Source organism: Triplophysa rosa, linkage group LG8 (assembly GCF_024868665.1).
Source record: "Triplophysa rosa linkage group LG8, Trosa_1v2, whole genome shotgun sequence".
Classification (NCBI taxonomy): domain Eukaryota; kingdom Metazoa; phylum Chordata; class Actinopteri; order Cypriniformes; family Nemacheilidae; genus Triplophysa; species Triplophysa rosa.
In genome coordinates, this window is record NC_079897.1 from 8,378,013 (window position 1) to 8,393,335 (window position 15,323).

Below are 15,323 nucleotides of genomic sequence, written 5' to 3' on the forward strand. Positions count from 1 at the left end.
TTGTGAAACTGTGATGTCATACACTGATCAGACGACTCAGTTTGCAGAGAGAATGGTCAATCTCTAAATTTAACTCTGAGATCATTGTCCACGTTTGCTATTGTTTTGCATGATAATGATATTTTACCAAAGAAACGGTAAGTTAATTACAGTCTGTTATATAGTTTGCTGTATCAGTATAATGATTTTAGCATGTTCGGTGGTGGATCTCCGTTCACTATCAAATGTTTATTCTGACCCACATCAATGTGATCAGATCTTATGACTAAACATTTAAAAAATCTCTTTGCATTTTAGCATCTTTCCCTCCATGTCCATGTCTAAGCTTTTGCCAATGGTAATGGACAATAACTCGACAGATAGGAATCTGGGCTTTTTATTCCAACACCTGTAAAAACGTCTTCGTTCGGGTTCCCTGACGGTTCCCTGTTGGAGGGAACGAGACGTTGTGTCGAACCGACAGAATGGGGTTTGTCTTGAGAACCTATCATCTTCTGAGTATTTAGAAAAGGCCAATGAAAATTGGCGAATGAAATTTGCATGCCGGGCTCCTCCCCAGATGTCCGGGTATAAGAGGGAAGCCGGCGTGCTCATTCATTCACCTTTGGTCTGAGGAGCCTAAAGCATCCTCCCCCGACCGCTGGGGTGGGCGGCCAGTGTTGTGGCACGAGGGACACAACGTTTCGCTCCCTCGATCAGGGAACCGAGGTTACATCCGTAATTAAGACGTTCCCTTTCTGTCAGTCTCTCGACGTTGTGTCGAACCGACAGAATGGGGTTCCTATGGAAAACGCCACAGCACTGAGCCGCGTCACAATCTCTGCGGAGCGACGTTGACTGGCCTGGGCGAGTCAGACGAACACGCTAACGCGAAATTATGGCCCACCAGTGGAGAGGAAGGGAAACCCAGAGCTTTACACAAAGTTGGGAAGCCCGTCACCAGCCGTCACGGGCCACTAAATGGCGAGAAGCTGCCCGCGGCACCGTACGGGCCACTGGGTAAGCATTATTCCCCCCTGGGGGAAAAACGCTGCAGAGGCCACTACCTACCGTAGGGAGGAATTAGCCTGCCAGAGAGGCGCCCTGAGCCAGTGCCCATGAGGGGTGTGCCTCACTCCCCACGGGCAGGGGCGAATAGAGATCGGTATGCCCTAACGAGGGCATCCACGATCCAGTGCGCCAGCCTCTGTTTGGAGACAGCACTCCCTTCTGCTGACCTCCGAAACAGACAAAGAGCTGCTCAGAGCTTCTGCTCTGTGTGCGGTCCAAGTAGAGGTGCAGTGCGCGTACTGGACACAACACGGATGGGGTTGGGTCTTCCTCCGGAAAACCGTCTTTATCAGGACTGAGAAAGAGCGGCAATCCCGAGAGGCTCGAAGGGGGCGGGGCCTCTTGAGGCCCGCCACCTAGGTCGCAAGAGGGTACGGAGCGCGGAAGGTGGTCACCCTCTCGCGCCCCTTAGGAACCTAATGACCAGGCCGTGCTGTCCCAGAGGCTACCCAGCACTTGGGTCATGATAAGCGGCTGAAGCGGCTACATACATTCCCAGTGTGGAGGGGGACAGGTTACTCCCCAGTCTCTCTTGAGGACGGGACAGCTCGTACCCGACCGAGCAACTCCGCGGGTCTTCTCGCTGAGAAGAGCACCAGGACGAGAAGAGGCGCCACCTATGGGCGTATAGCCGCCCAGTGGCCGAAACCCTAGCCTCAGTAACGTCCCAACCAGACCGGGGGTGGGTCACTCAGGATCTCCTCATCCCGTCCAGACATGGAGCCCAGGTTCTGCCTGGGATGCCGTAACGTGCCCCTTCCCCTGGGGAAGCAGTTCGCCAGGGGAAGCGGCCAGGGGGGGGTCGTTGTCAGAGCCTTAGCTCCGAGAACCAAGTCCTGGTTAGGCCAAGGGGCGTAACTAGTACCACTTGATGCTCCTCTTCCCTGGCCTTGCACAGGACCAGTGCAATGAGGCTCACTGGGGGGAAGCGTACTTCCGCTTGTCCCGCGGCCAGCTGTGCGCAAGGGCATCCATGCCAAGGGTTGCCTCGGACAGGGAGTACCAAAGCAGACAATGGGTGGAGTCCGGGGAGGCAACAGGACCACCTGTACCTGGCCGAACCTCTCCCAAATGAGCTGGCTGCGCGGGGATGGAGTCGCCACTCCCAGCGAGGCGTCGACTGACGAGAGAGTGCATCGGCTGTCTGGTTCAGGACGCCTGGGATGTGTGTGGCTCGCAGGGAACTGATCACCTGCTGACTCCAGAGGAGGAGGTGCCGGGCGAGTCATGTTTAGCTGCCGTGAGCGAATCCAATGATATACGCCACAGCAGCTGTGCTGTCCGACCGGACCAGCACGTGCCTGCCCTGCACGAGAGGTAGTAGCCTCCTCAATGCAAGTAGCACAACCAACAACTCTAGGCAGTTGAAATGCCAACGCAGGCGGGGGCCCGTCCACCGCCCCGACACTGCTTGCCCGTTTGCACACGGCACCCCAACCCCAAGAAGGTCATGGAGACCAGGGGGTTAGGGTGTGTTGGCAGAAAGCGTGTGACCAAACGCCTGCTGCCGGTGTGCCACGCTCTCCAAGGAACTTGACTCTGTAGCCAGTGTTGGAGCGGTCGTATGTGCATCGACCCGAGGGAGACCACCCCCGCCGAGGATGCCATGTATCCCAGGAGCCTCTGAAATTGTTTCAGGGGGACCGCTGACTGTCTGAAAGCTTCAGGCAGTTCAACACTGATCGGGTGCGCTCTGTAGTCAGTTGCACTGCCTCTGGGAGGCCGCGAGGGTGCGGGCTTCCTCGTCGCGGGTCTCGCGCCCCCCGCGGGGGGTGAGCAGGGCCGCTCATGAGGACAGAGTCGAGTTTCCTACCGAGAAAGAGGACGCTCTGCACCTTGGAGAGCTTGCTCTTCTCAGTTGGCCTGTAGCCCCACCGATCTAGGTGCCGGAGCACCAGGTCCCTGTGTGTACACAAAAGATCTCGAGAGTGCGCCAAACTGATCCAGTCGTCGAGATAGTTTAGTACCCGCACCTCCTTGCCTAAGGGGAAGGAGGGCGGCTTCCACGATCTTCGTAAAGACTCGTGGAGACAGGGACAGACCGAAGGGGAGGACCCTGTACTGATATGCCCGTCCCTCGAACACGAACCGTCGGAACGGCCGATGTCGAGGGAGGAACGAGACATGAAGTACGCGTCCTTCAGGTCGATTGCCATGAACCAGTCCTGACACCTGACGGACGTCAGGATGCGCTTCTGCGTGATAAACCTGAAAGGCAGCTACTGTGTAGGTGCCTGTTCAGAACACACAGACCCAAGATAGGGCGCAACCCCCCGCCTTTCTTGGGGACAATGAAGTAAAGGCTGTAAAACCCGCTGAACATCTCGGCTGGTGAGACGGGCTCGATCACTCACTTCACCAGAAGGGTGGCGGCCTCAGCCCGAAGTACGGGAACATCCTAGCCTCTGACTGAGGTATATCGGATACTGAACTTGGCGGGCGTGAGGCGACTGGATCACATAGCCGAGACGGATCATCTTCCCTAGCCAGCCTGACAGTCTGGGAAGCCGGACAGGCTCCCAGAAATGAGACGGGGACTAAAGGTACGATCTTTTTCATCGTCCCCCCGGGGGGTGGTTCGATGGCTAGCAGTACGGATTCCTTGCCGGGGGAGGTCCCCCGGGGAGGAGATCGGCTCTGCTGTTTTTCCTGCCTGGCGACTGCGCAGCTCAACGCACTGTCTGACTGAGAGTGCTGAGGGCTGGTGTTTATACTCAACATTATGCTTCGCCATGACGCAACGTCGAGTTTGCCGTTCACCATCGTGCAGAGGGTGGGAGCGAATGTGATAACCCAGAGAGAGAGGAAACTCTCCTTAGAGAGTAAGTGGGCGCTAGCCCCCCGGAGGGGGCCAGCAGATGGAGAGACGGGGCAGGATCCGTCCCTATCCGACTTCCCAGCGATGTGGCTGGGGTCGGGCCCAATGGTAGCCTCAATCCCCCTGAGGTCTTCCCATGAGGGCCACTTCACCGCGGCTGCTGATGGGGTGATGGTCTCCTCTTCAATGTCTCCTCCAGGGGGGGCCGCCTGAGTGGGGGGCGCCAGAGCTGGAGGGTGTCGAAGAGGACCAGGGCTGCTGGGAAGCAGACAGTGCACGGGACTCGACGGCCGAGGCGGCCGAGTTGCGGCACGGAGGACTGCTTTCTTTACTGTCGAGAACCCTCCAGGGGAGGCCGCGTGCTGGTCTCGCGCCCCCCCGACGGGCAGGGGGTGAGCGGGGCCGCAGCGGCTCGACAGTAACACCAACCAGCCCCCCCTTGCGAGACGGGTGCGTCGAGAAAGCAGATCTTCTCGGCGTTACTCATCTGCGCAAGGATCGGCCAGAGGAGTTTCTCATGGACCACAAGTGTGGACATCGTCCGACCCAGGGCCCGCGTGGTCACCTTGGTCGCCTGTAGAGCGAGGTCAGTGGCAGCGCGGAGTTCCTGCATAAGCGCTGGGTCGGTCTTACCCTCGTGGAGCTCTCTCAACGCCCTGGCCTGGCAGGAGCCATAGCGTGGAGAGAGGAGGCAGCTTGGTCCGCCGCAATGTAAGCTCTCGACACCAGAGATGCCGAGACCCCACATGCTTTGGACGGGAGTCTAGGTCGAGCCCCCCCCAGGTGGCCGCCGCCTACGGGCACGAGCGCACCGCGGCGGCATACTCCACCTGGGGGACATTGACGTATCCTCTAGCTGTCTCAACCTCGAGGGAAGAGAGGGTGACGGAACTTTGTTTGACGTGAAACGTGCCGGAAAGGGGCGTTCCAGGTCTTACTAAGTTCCTCATGCACTTCCGGTAAACACGGCACTGGGGGCGGGCGCGGCTTGGAGCTGCGCTCAAACCCGAGGCGCCATGTAGCCAGCCGCGAGCGCCGGGAGAGGCAGTGTGGGCACTGCAACCCAACACTCACGGCGGCCCGGGAAAGCATGGCTGACATTTCGACGTCCGCTTCTTCCTGGGCTCGACCCCCCGAGGGAGGGAGCCCGAGGAATCGTCGGAGTCGGATGGCAGTACGTCACCCCCCGATGCTGCAAGAGACATCTCATCATCACGCATCGTGTCCGAATACGTGATTGAGGAATAAGACGGCGGACCGTCTCCTGGGGAACGGTCAGACGAGCGAGACGAGGTGTGAACGGTCTGTGAGCCAGTGGCTGGCGGATTATCGCTCACAGTAATCCTCATATCACCCTCGCTGCTTGCCGTAGCGGACGGCAGGGCCGTAGTCCTGCCGCCACGGAACGGGGAGCAAACGAGGTGGTGGCTGAGTCCCGTGGGAACACAGCCACCTGTGACGCAACGTCTGAATCGTCACCGCCCGCAGTGCGGGCAGGACGTATCCACAACGTCTGCCCCAGCGTACTGGAAGCAGGCATTGTGTCCGTCCCCCTCCTCGATGAGTGTGTTGCACCCATGAGAACAGCGGGACAAGCCACGCTGGAGAAATTTGCTCTTTTAGAAAAGGAAATTTGCTCGAACACCTCCGGAACTGCCGAGACGCCCAGGGGAGAGTCACTGCAGGAAGGGACCGTCCGCTGTCCACGTCGTAGATTCCAGCAGAAAGAATGATCACCAAGATCGTAGAGAAGCTCATCAGATGCGTAGGTTCTGAAGAACAAAAGGTGAATGAATGAGCACGCCGGCTTCCCTCTTATACCTGGACATCCGGGGAGGAGCCCGGCATGCAAATTTAATTCGCCAATTTTCATTGGCCTTTTCTAAATACTCAGAAGATGATAGGTTCTCAAGACAAACCCAATTCTGTCGGTTCGACACAACGTCGAGAGACCGACAGAAAGGGAACCGCGTTTTCCATTTTAAGAATATATCTAAATTATGTCATATACTGTAGTTGGTTGCCCTCTAGGGTAATTACAAAAACTTCAGCTATTTGAAAACTCAGCAGCTAGAGTTCTTACACAAACAAAAAGGTAAGAGCATGTTAGCCCGGTTCTGTTAACATTGCACTAGTTACCTATTAAGCAACGTTTTACTTTAAAATCTTACTGATTACCTATTAGGCCTGACATGGTTTAGCTCCTCAGTACCTGAGTGAGCTTCTATTGCATCACAGTCCTTCACGTTCACTATGCTCTCAGGACTCCAGCCATTTGGTAATACCTAGAATTTCAAAATTAAGTGCAGGTGGTAGATCATCTTCCTATCTAGCGCCTAAACTTTGGATCAGCCTTCCGATTGCTGTGCTTGGAGGCAGACACACTCTGTCAGTTTAAATCTAGATTGAAGACTCATCTCTGTAACCTTGCATACACAACCAGGGCTCGACATAAAGGACTGCCCGATGGCCCGGGGCCAGTGTAATCTAGGTTACTATAGCCCATATTAAACTTAAACAGAGAAAAGAAATTTAAGATGCGCATGTAAACATTTTATTTGATTTATTTTAATGTTTAAAAGTTAAATGTTGCTAAAAAAAAAAAAACAGTAGTAAATGTCACAAATTGAATAAATAATTAAATTAATCAATTAGGAATAGCTCCGCCCTTAGTGGGTTCCATCATCTCTAGCGCTGAGTAGAGGTAAACAGTCTCTCGTCACGGAGCAAGTATAAATGGCCGTTTGAGCAGTGATTCATGTCAATCGCAGTTCTAAAGTCAAGAAAGTAAGTGAGAAATACCAGATTAATTATTGAAATTCATACTTTGAAGCTTCGTTAACAATAAAGAGTTGTTTAAATAGTTCTAATAGCGTTGTATTGACTTCAAGGATTAAATGAGAAGTTGAGCTGATTCATCCGACGAAAACTGCATAAAACAGATTTCCTTGATACATCGAGATTATTTCTGATCGTTATCGATTTATTCTTGGTAAGTGATCACATAAATCACCATATTTATTTATGATTTGTGCATTTTCTTTAGCCTCTGCGGGGTCAAGAGTTCTAAAATGATACTGTGATGTATGTTTTGTGAAATATGTTGAGAAATGAGTTTATAGGTGAATTTATCACCAAAGTTGATGCTGACATGCTGTTTAAAAGCGTTAATGCCTGTTGCTAATTTTGTGAGTGTGATGAGTGTAACGTAACTCACATGGAGTTTTGCTAGCCATGCGGGCTCATGTGCTATGAGCTACGAGCTAATCGAGTCCACATACGTCAGTCAAAGACATTATTCTTCATTAATATAGTTATATTTCTGTTAAGAAATGTAAAAAAAGGGGAAATAAGTGCTGGGAAATGTGTTTTGATGCATTTTAAAGCATTTGTTGTGTTGAAGATGATAATTTGAAATGTAAATGTATTCACATGGAAATTAATTGTGACTTTTCTGCCTCGTCTTTGCAAGGTTGTTTTTTTTGTTTGTTTGTTTTGTTCCCTCTTTTCTTTTGCAATCTAGTTGGTTGTTTCCTGTCCTTCTACATCTACCTTTGAAATTGAGCGAGGAGGTTCTTGGAGTTCTGAGTTAGAACTGTTTCTGCCATCAACAAGGAATGTTCAACATTGGTGGAAACTGGCGAGCCAACCTGGTTTTCTCGAGCTTGGATAACAGTTTATGTTCATAGAAGTGGTAGGATCACACATATTCAACTGTGAATAAGAACTGAGTTGCATATCTGCGTTCTTTAGCCGGAACGCTGAAACAGGAATACGAGGGACACTGAACTGAGCTGAAGTTGCTTGAGTCACTTCTATCAAAGACAATTCTCAGATTGGTGTGTAATTAGACAACTTAAAGTAATTTATTATTCAAATTGCTGTTTATTTTATTTATTTTCTTTGCTTTTCATCCTTTATTTAAATTGTTCTGAAAGGTAAACACAAAGGTTGTTACAACTTTGTAATTTAGGTTTAAGGGTGAACTGGTTATACCATCTATATGGGAAAAAGCAATAATGCTGTTTAAATGTACCATTGCTAATCAAACCAAGCTAGAAATTAAACTGGGTAAATTAGGAGTACTCATGCTAATTCTTCTTCTTTTCCTTTCAGCTGTTCCCTTCAGGGGTCGCCACAGCGAATCATCTGCCTCCATCTAGCCCTATCCCCTGAATCCTCTTCTCTCAGACCGACTACCTTCATGTCCTCCTTCACTACATCCATAAACCTCCTCTTTGGTCTTCCTCTCGGCCTCCTGCCTGGCAGCTCTAACCTCAGCATCCTTTTACCGATATATTCACTCTCCCTCCTCTGAACATGTCCAAACCATCTCAACCTGGCCTCTCTAACTTTGTCTCCAAAACATCTCACATGTGCTGTCCCTCTGATGTACTCATTCCTGATCCTATCCATCCTCGTCACTCCCAAAGAGAACCTCAACATCTTCAGCTCTGCTACCTCTATCACTTCCTCCTGTCTTTTCCTCGGTGCAACTGTCTCCAAACCATACAACATTGCTGGTCTCACTACTGCCCTGTACACCTAACCTTCATTCCTCTTCTCTCCAGAGCAAACCTCCACCTCTCTAGACTTTCCTCCACCTGCTCCCTGCTCTCACTACAGATCACAATATCATCCGCAAACATCATAGTCCATGGAGATTCCTGTCTGACCTCATCTGTCAGCCTGTCCATCACCACCGCAAACAAGAAGGGGCTCAGAGCCGATCCTTGATGCAGTCCAACCTTCACCGTGAACTCCTCTGTCACACCTATCGCACACCTTACCACTGTCCTACTGCTCTCATACATATCCTGCACCACTCTAACATACTTCTCTGCCACTCCAGGCCTCCTCATACAATACCACAGCTCCTCTCTTGGCACCCTGTCATACGCTTTCTCTAAATCTACAAAGACACAATGCAGCTCTTTCTGACCCTCTCTGTACTTCTCCATCAACCTTCTCAAAGCAAATATCGCATCTGTAGTGCTCTTTCTTGGCATGAAACCATACTGCTGCTCACAAATGCTCACTTCTCCCCTTAGCCTTGCTTCCACTACTCTTTCCCACAACTTCATTGTATGGCTCATCAGCTTAATACCTCTGTAGTTTCCACAACTCTGCACATCTCCCTTGTTCTTAAAAATCAGCACCAAAACATTTCTCCTCCATTCCTCAGGCATCCTCTCACTCTCTAAGACCTCGTTGAACAACCTAGTTAAAAACTCCACTGCCATCTCTCCTAGACACTTCCATACCTCCACTGGTATGTCATCCGGACCAACCGCATTGAATTTGGCAAAATTTTTATGTCGGATGCCCTTCCTGACACAACCCTCTCTATTTATCCGGGCTTGGGACCGGCACAGAAAGTACACTGGCTTGTGACCTCCTGTGGCTAGATTTGTACTCATGCTAATTAAAGAACTAAAATAATAATTAAAGAGCAAATAACTAATTTAATATAAACAACTACAGGATTAAATAACACGCATTAGTCATTATATGAGTTAGAACAGCTTTACCTGTATCTCAAAAAGTTCATCAAAGGGTTCTTTTGTGTCTTGTACTGTTTTGTTGCTGTCATTTATTTTTTCTGTTGTTGGCTTTACCAATGGAAGCAAGTTAAAGCAAACAAAGAATATTAATCTTCTCAACTATGGTTTTGTCTCCTGTCATCATTTCCCTCATCTTGCTGCAATGCTGGCTCAAGAGCGAATATTGTCTTCTGATTTAGTCCAAAGCGCTATAAAGTGGTCTATGCACGTGTGTTACACCAGCATGGGAGATCCTCAGGCCAGTTGAGAGAACCGTCACTTGCCCGATCGGGCCAGTGCTGCATCGTCATGGAAAATTATAATTTGTACGTTTTTAAGACTTGCCTATTTAAATATTCCCAAGAAGATGCAAAAGAGGACTGTATTCGTTTCTCACGTGCGGTTTGAGATACGCTTGCGACCGGAATGCAGCATCAGACAACACCCAAAACACTGAATTGAGTTCTCTTTCACGTCTTCTTACTCTTACTCTTAAGCTTTTGCCAGAGGGGAACTGGAATCCTCTGGTTGGGCCTGGGTTCTCCTGAGGTTTTTTTTCTCCATTGGAGTTTTGGGTTCCTCGCCACCGTTTGCATATTGTTTTGCACTATTTGCCTGGCCAGGGGAGCTGCTTTAGAATTAGAATTTTAAAGTTTTACTTAAAGGCGTGACGAGAGCCGTGGGAAGAGGAAGCGAGGCCGGTGATGTGATTGATAATGAGCGTCAGCTGGGCACCACACCGGCCTCGTATCTCCCACGGAGGAGATCGGAAGCATAAAAGGCCAAGCAACAGGAGTAGACGGCGAGAGAAGACCGGGCCCGGACATTAGTTAAGTTTTGTTTACGTTCGTGTGGCCGGCAGTCGTCCGTGAGCGGCAGCCGGCCTGTTTTACTGCTGTTTATTGTTTATTTATTTTTGATTAAAATGTTTAAATGTTCGCCAGTTCCCGCCTCCTTCCTTCCGTTTTATTGAGCTTATTACAGTAACATTCTGCGTGAAGTATTAACTACTACATATAGGAATTTATAATCTGTATAATATGTTATACATATGTAATATGCTGTGTGTGCATATGTGTATGTGTCTGGCATGTGTAAGTGTCTGGTGTGTGTGTGCGTGCGTGCGTGCGTGCGTGCGTGCGTGCGTGCGTGCGTGCGTGTTTTGTGCATGTGCCTTTGTGAGTGTGAGTGTGTCCTTTTGCATCAATTGAGTGTGTAAGTGCTGTATAGTTTGTGTGTTGTGTGTGTGAATGGGAGTGTATTTATTCACTTTGCTCTTCATAATTTTCTTTTTTATAAATTCAATGTAGTGCTTATAGTAAGTATGTTTCATGTACAGCTGCTTTGTAACAAGGGAAACTGTAAAAAGTGCTATATAAAAAAAAGTTGAGTTGAGTCAAATTTGGCACACAGATCATACTAAGAGCATTATATAGTATTGCTTGCCATGGAGCCACGTCAACACTATTTAAAAAACGATTTTATAGTCCACAAGTGACACATTTTTTGCTGCCTGTTGGTAGCACTATCACTGAGACTCACAATGGTCAAACAAATGTAATCAGACCCCATGACAAAACATACTTGGCATGTTTGATCCAAATCACTTATTGTATGCAGTAGATACTGTTTCTTTTTCAACAGAAATTCATTGTCTTGGCATGGCAACACCATTCAGGATACAAAAAATCTGGCCACAATTTGGCATCTTTAATGTCTTGGCATTATGTTGACCAAGTTTGGTGGCAATTGCATAAATCCCCTATGAGGAGTATTTAAAGGTTTACCACATGCCCCCCTTTGCAAAATCCACAATGTGACACACTTCCTTCTGCCAGTTGGTGGGGCTATGACAGGGACACACAATAGCCACATCAATGTGATCAGACCCCATAATCAAACATATGCAAATCAGTTCACAAATTAACATCTCCAATGTCTTGGCATCATGTTCTATGTACATGTGTGATCTATGCACCAAGTCCCTCTGCCACGTCCGTGTGCCAACCTTTGCCCATGCTTAATGGGAGAGGACTCTGACATCTGTGCCAATGTTCAATAATTTTTGAGCATGTTGGGGGCCCCAAAATGCATTCTTAATAATATGCTCCATGCTCAGAGCCAGTCCTGTCTATTATACATTGTGAAAGGATTTTAGGTCCTTCAAAAACATGCTATTAGCCAGGTTCTGCCTACAGAAAGGAGGTTGCTCAGCTGGCTGCCTGGTGTAGTCAAAACAACCTAGAGCTGAATGCATTCAAGACAGTGGAGATGATAGTGGATTTCAGAAGGAACCCTCCATCACTTCCTCCCCTCACCATCCTGGACAGCACTGTGGATACTGTGGAGTCATTCAGGTTCCTGGGCTCCACCATCTCTCAGGACCTGAAGTGGGAGTCCCACATAGACTCCATTGTAAAGAAGGCCCAGCAGAGGTTATACTTCCTCCGTCAATTGAGGAAGTTCAACCTACCACAGGAGCTACTGACCCAGTTCTACTCAGTGGTCATCGAATCTGTTCTGTGCACTTCAATTACTGTTTGGTATGGCTCGGCCACCAAATCAGACCTACGAAGACTACAACGGACAGTTCGTAGTGCTGAGAAAATTATTGGTGCTCCTCTGCCCACACTTCAGGACCTGTACGATTCCAGAGTGAAAAACAGGGCAAGAAAAATCATCATTGACTCCACACACCCAGCACACAAACTCTTTGATCTGCTGCCCTCTGGCCGGCGCTTTAGAGCACCAAACACCAGGACTTCCAGACACAGAAGCAGCTTCTTCCCCCAGGCAATCTCCCTCCTAAACAGATAACTGCTCCTTAAGAGCAATATTCCACTTCCACTACTCCTATAGTGTGCACTACTGTGCCTTATTATATCTACATCTTATGTATACATGTATATAACACTACCTCTACTTACTAAATTATCCATTTGCACAAGTGTACATACAATCTGTTAATATGTTTATTCTACTATATACTACCCGGTACAATGTCTCTTATATGTTATTATCCCCCATTTTCTGTAAAATAGTCTTTATTTTATATATGCACAATTTAGAATCTTTTAGACTGTAAATCGTATTATATTGTATTGTCATTGTGTTAAATGTCTGTACTAGAAGCTTCCAACACCAAAGAAAATTCCTTGTGTGTGCAAGCACACTTGGCAATAAAGCTCTTCTGATTCTGATTCTGATTCTTTATTTGTGTACTTTCAGGTTCGTTTAAACACAAATGCTGATCTCTCTCTCTCAATAGCTTTTCATTCTCATGCAAAGACTGGATGTCAGATAGAGATAGTTGATAGTCTCTTATCAGGACGCCAAAGCAAAGAGTACTGTTCCTTATCTGGCCTAAGCTCAGGCCTCACTTTTATCTCAGGAAAAAATGCTTTCAAACCCCTGTCTACAGTATCTGGTAAAAAGCATGTTTAAATGATTTTAAATGAAGTGTTTCCCATACATTAATTTATTTGTGGAGGCCGGCCACAATATCAATAATCACCACCACAAATAGCCACCACTCCCTGCCATGATTAGCTCCTGCCTTATCAGGGCTCTAGACTAACTTTTTGCACTGGTGCGCCTAACTTTTTTTCTTAGGTGCACCAGCACAAAAGTTAGGTGCACCCAAATTTTCGACCGCATCGCATTTAACACCGCAGTTTTACCAGTTCACCTTTTTTAAAATCGCTGTCCATATAGGCAAAATTGACTTGTAAATGATTAACTAACAATCTTGTCAACATAAAGTTCTTTATTTGAAGCACAATTCTACAAGAAAGGTAACTTACTGAAAAAGTGTTGGTGCTTAAAGTGCTTCACTGAACTGAAACTTAAAACATCTCAAGATAAATGGACCAGGGCTTGACATAACCTGGGAGGTTGATGGCTCCGTGTCAGAGCATTGCTTATGATTTTCGGATGGATCAGGCCTTAACTTAACATTATTCACGAAAAAGTTGTCAATCGTTCTTTTCATCTTCTCTCATCATCCGCGGCTACATCCACTCTGTTTATCTGACGGGCCTATAGGCTACTGACTGCAGTCTGACTGCAGCACACGCATTTTCACACGTACACACCAGAGGTTGCGCTAGACTTTTTTATTGTCCGTTATTTTGACTGACAGGCTCGTAAAAAATCCGTCATAATTATTATTACCCATCACTATGGTGCAAGGTGGCTTTACGTGGTAATTAGTATGTTCGTGACGTCATCACGCTGTACTTGCATCTCGGAACTTGTTGTATTTTAATACAACTGAATGCCCAATAAAGCCATTGTTGTTTATATTCATCTATATATTTAATGTTTATGTACATATGTGATTCAAACCCAACACATGGTGCAAATTTATAGATTACAGTTTTTGATACCATATTCAAGCCCTTTCCAAATCAGTTTTTATTTTGCTCATACCTTGTGTATGTAACAAAAGTTATGGCTGAGGTCGGCTGAAGCGCTATGATTTTCAGGAACGGAATTTGGAGGAAAACGGGTTTAAAGTTAAGTGATGAAAATAAAAGCACAACAGTCCAGTATCACAAGTAAAAGTCACTTTAGAGTAGTAAAAGACTTACTCTAATAACAATTTAATAAAAAATATTTCCCAGTGTTGAAGTCTATAAAAATGCTGTACAAAACCTTTTGAATAAAACGAAAGTAAGGAAAATGGTGCAGGGCACACTTACAGGAGCTCTGCCATTATCACTACACAAGGAAACTAGCAAACATTACGGATAACAACTAATGAGCAGTGAAGCAAGCTTTACGTTGTTTATCATGTGCATAGTGTCTGGACTTTTGATCATCCCTTGTATGTTTTGCGATCGGATAACTCCCGGTGCTGCAGACAGGGAGCTCTGTCATCTCACAAAAACATTGTATAAAAAGCTTTGCATGCCGTAGTTTACACAGGACTGGTGAAATGTGCATTGATACTCCTTCATTCTTCATGTCATGTGGTTTACTTTGATAGGTGAACTGTCTTTCCCGCGTCCCAGCGCGACATCCGAGGGGTTTTCCCAGATTGCATCACATATGTCTAGTCGGTAACAATGACGGGTGAAAACCTGCACGTCCCTTCACGAGCATATCACGCTCTAATGAAGGGAAACGGGGAGTTACAAATTGCCCTCATTGTAATCTGTCAAAATGACGGACGGACGGCCTTCAGATTTTTTCGTCACTGGTAAAAAAAATCTGTCAATGACAGAGAATTTTCGTTTAACGCGACCTCTGGTACACACACGTACAGGAAAATCTGGACCAAGGCCAATCAGAGGGGGGTCCGCCCTTCACTATCTCTGATTGGCTTAGACCACGATATGGGCCTAATGTGTGTCTGTTGTTGAATCACAGGGAGACTTTCAGAGTCGCAGAGACTTTTTTTCTCCCTCGAACAGCTGGTCGCACCGGTGCGACCTCAGATTTTTCTTAGTCGCACCATTGAGAAATAAGGTCACATGTGCGACCAAATTGATCGCACTCTAGAGCCCTGCTTATAAACACACTCAATCACACAAACACACACGCACGCACACACACAAACATACACACACCACTGATGACAAGAACATTCGGCAGAACACGAAAGAAGATATTTTAGCCAGTTTTAAATTAATCCTTCGCTTATACCTAGACTAGCTCTGATCCTCCTTCTGGAAATCAGAGTTTATAAATAAAGACTAGCGAAAGTCTGAGACTATTTTAAACCATGTTTAAGAAATATTAATTCAATTAGTCCAGTTTAAAAGTGCATTTTTGTGGAAGACTAGTGTTGTCTAGGAAACTGTCCCTAGATTTTACTTTTTTTATTTAACAGACCAATTTACCAACTTTTGTAATAAAAGGCGCATAGCAACAATCTAGCAACTTTTTCGAATAAGCCATAGCTTTCA

At 47.3% G+C, this 15,323-nt stretch overlaps 1 protein-coding gene across 1 annotated transcript in view; it reads right to left on the reverse strand.

Annotated features, from left to right (window-relative positions):
* The window catches only part of bbs9 (Bardet-Biedl syndrome 9), a 187,495-nt gene that overhangs the window by 57,788 nt on the left and 114,384 nt on the right, over positions 1-15,323 (reverse strand). The gene's annotated exons all lie outside the window — the stretch shown is intronic.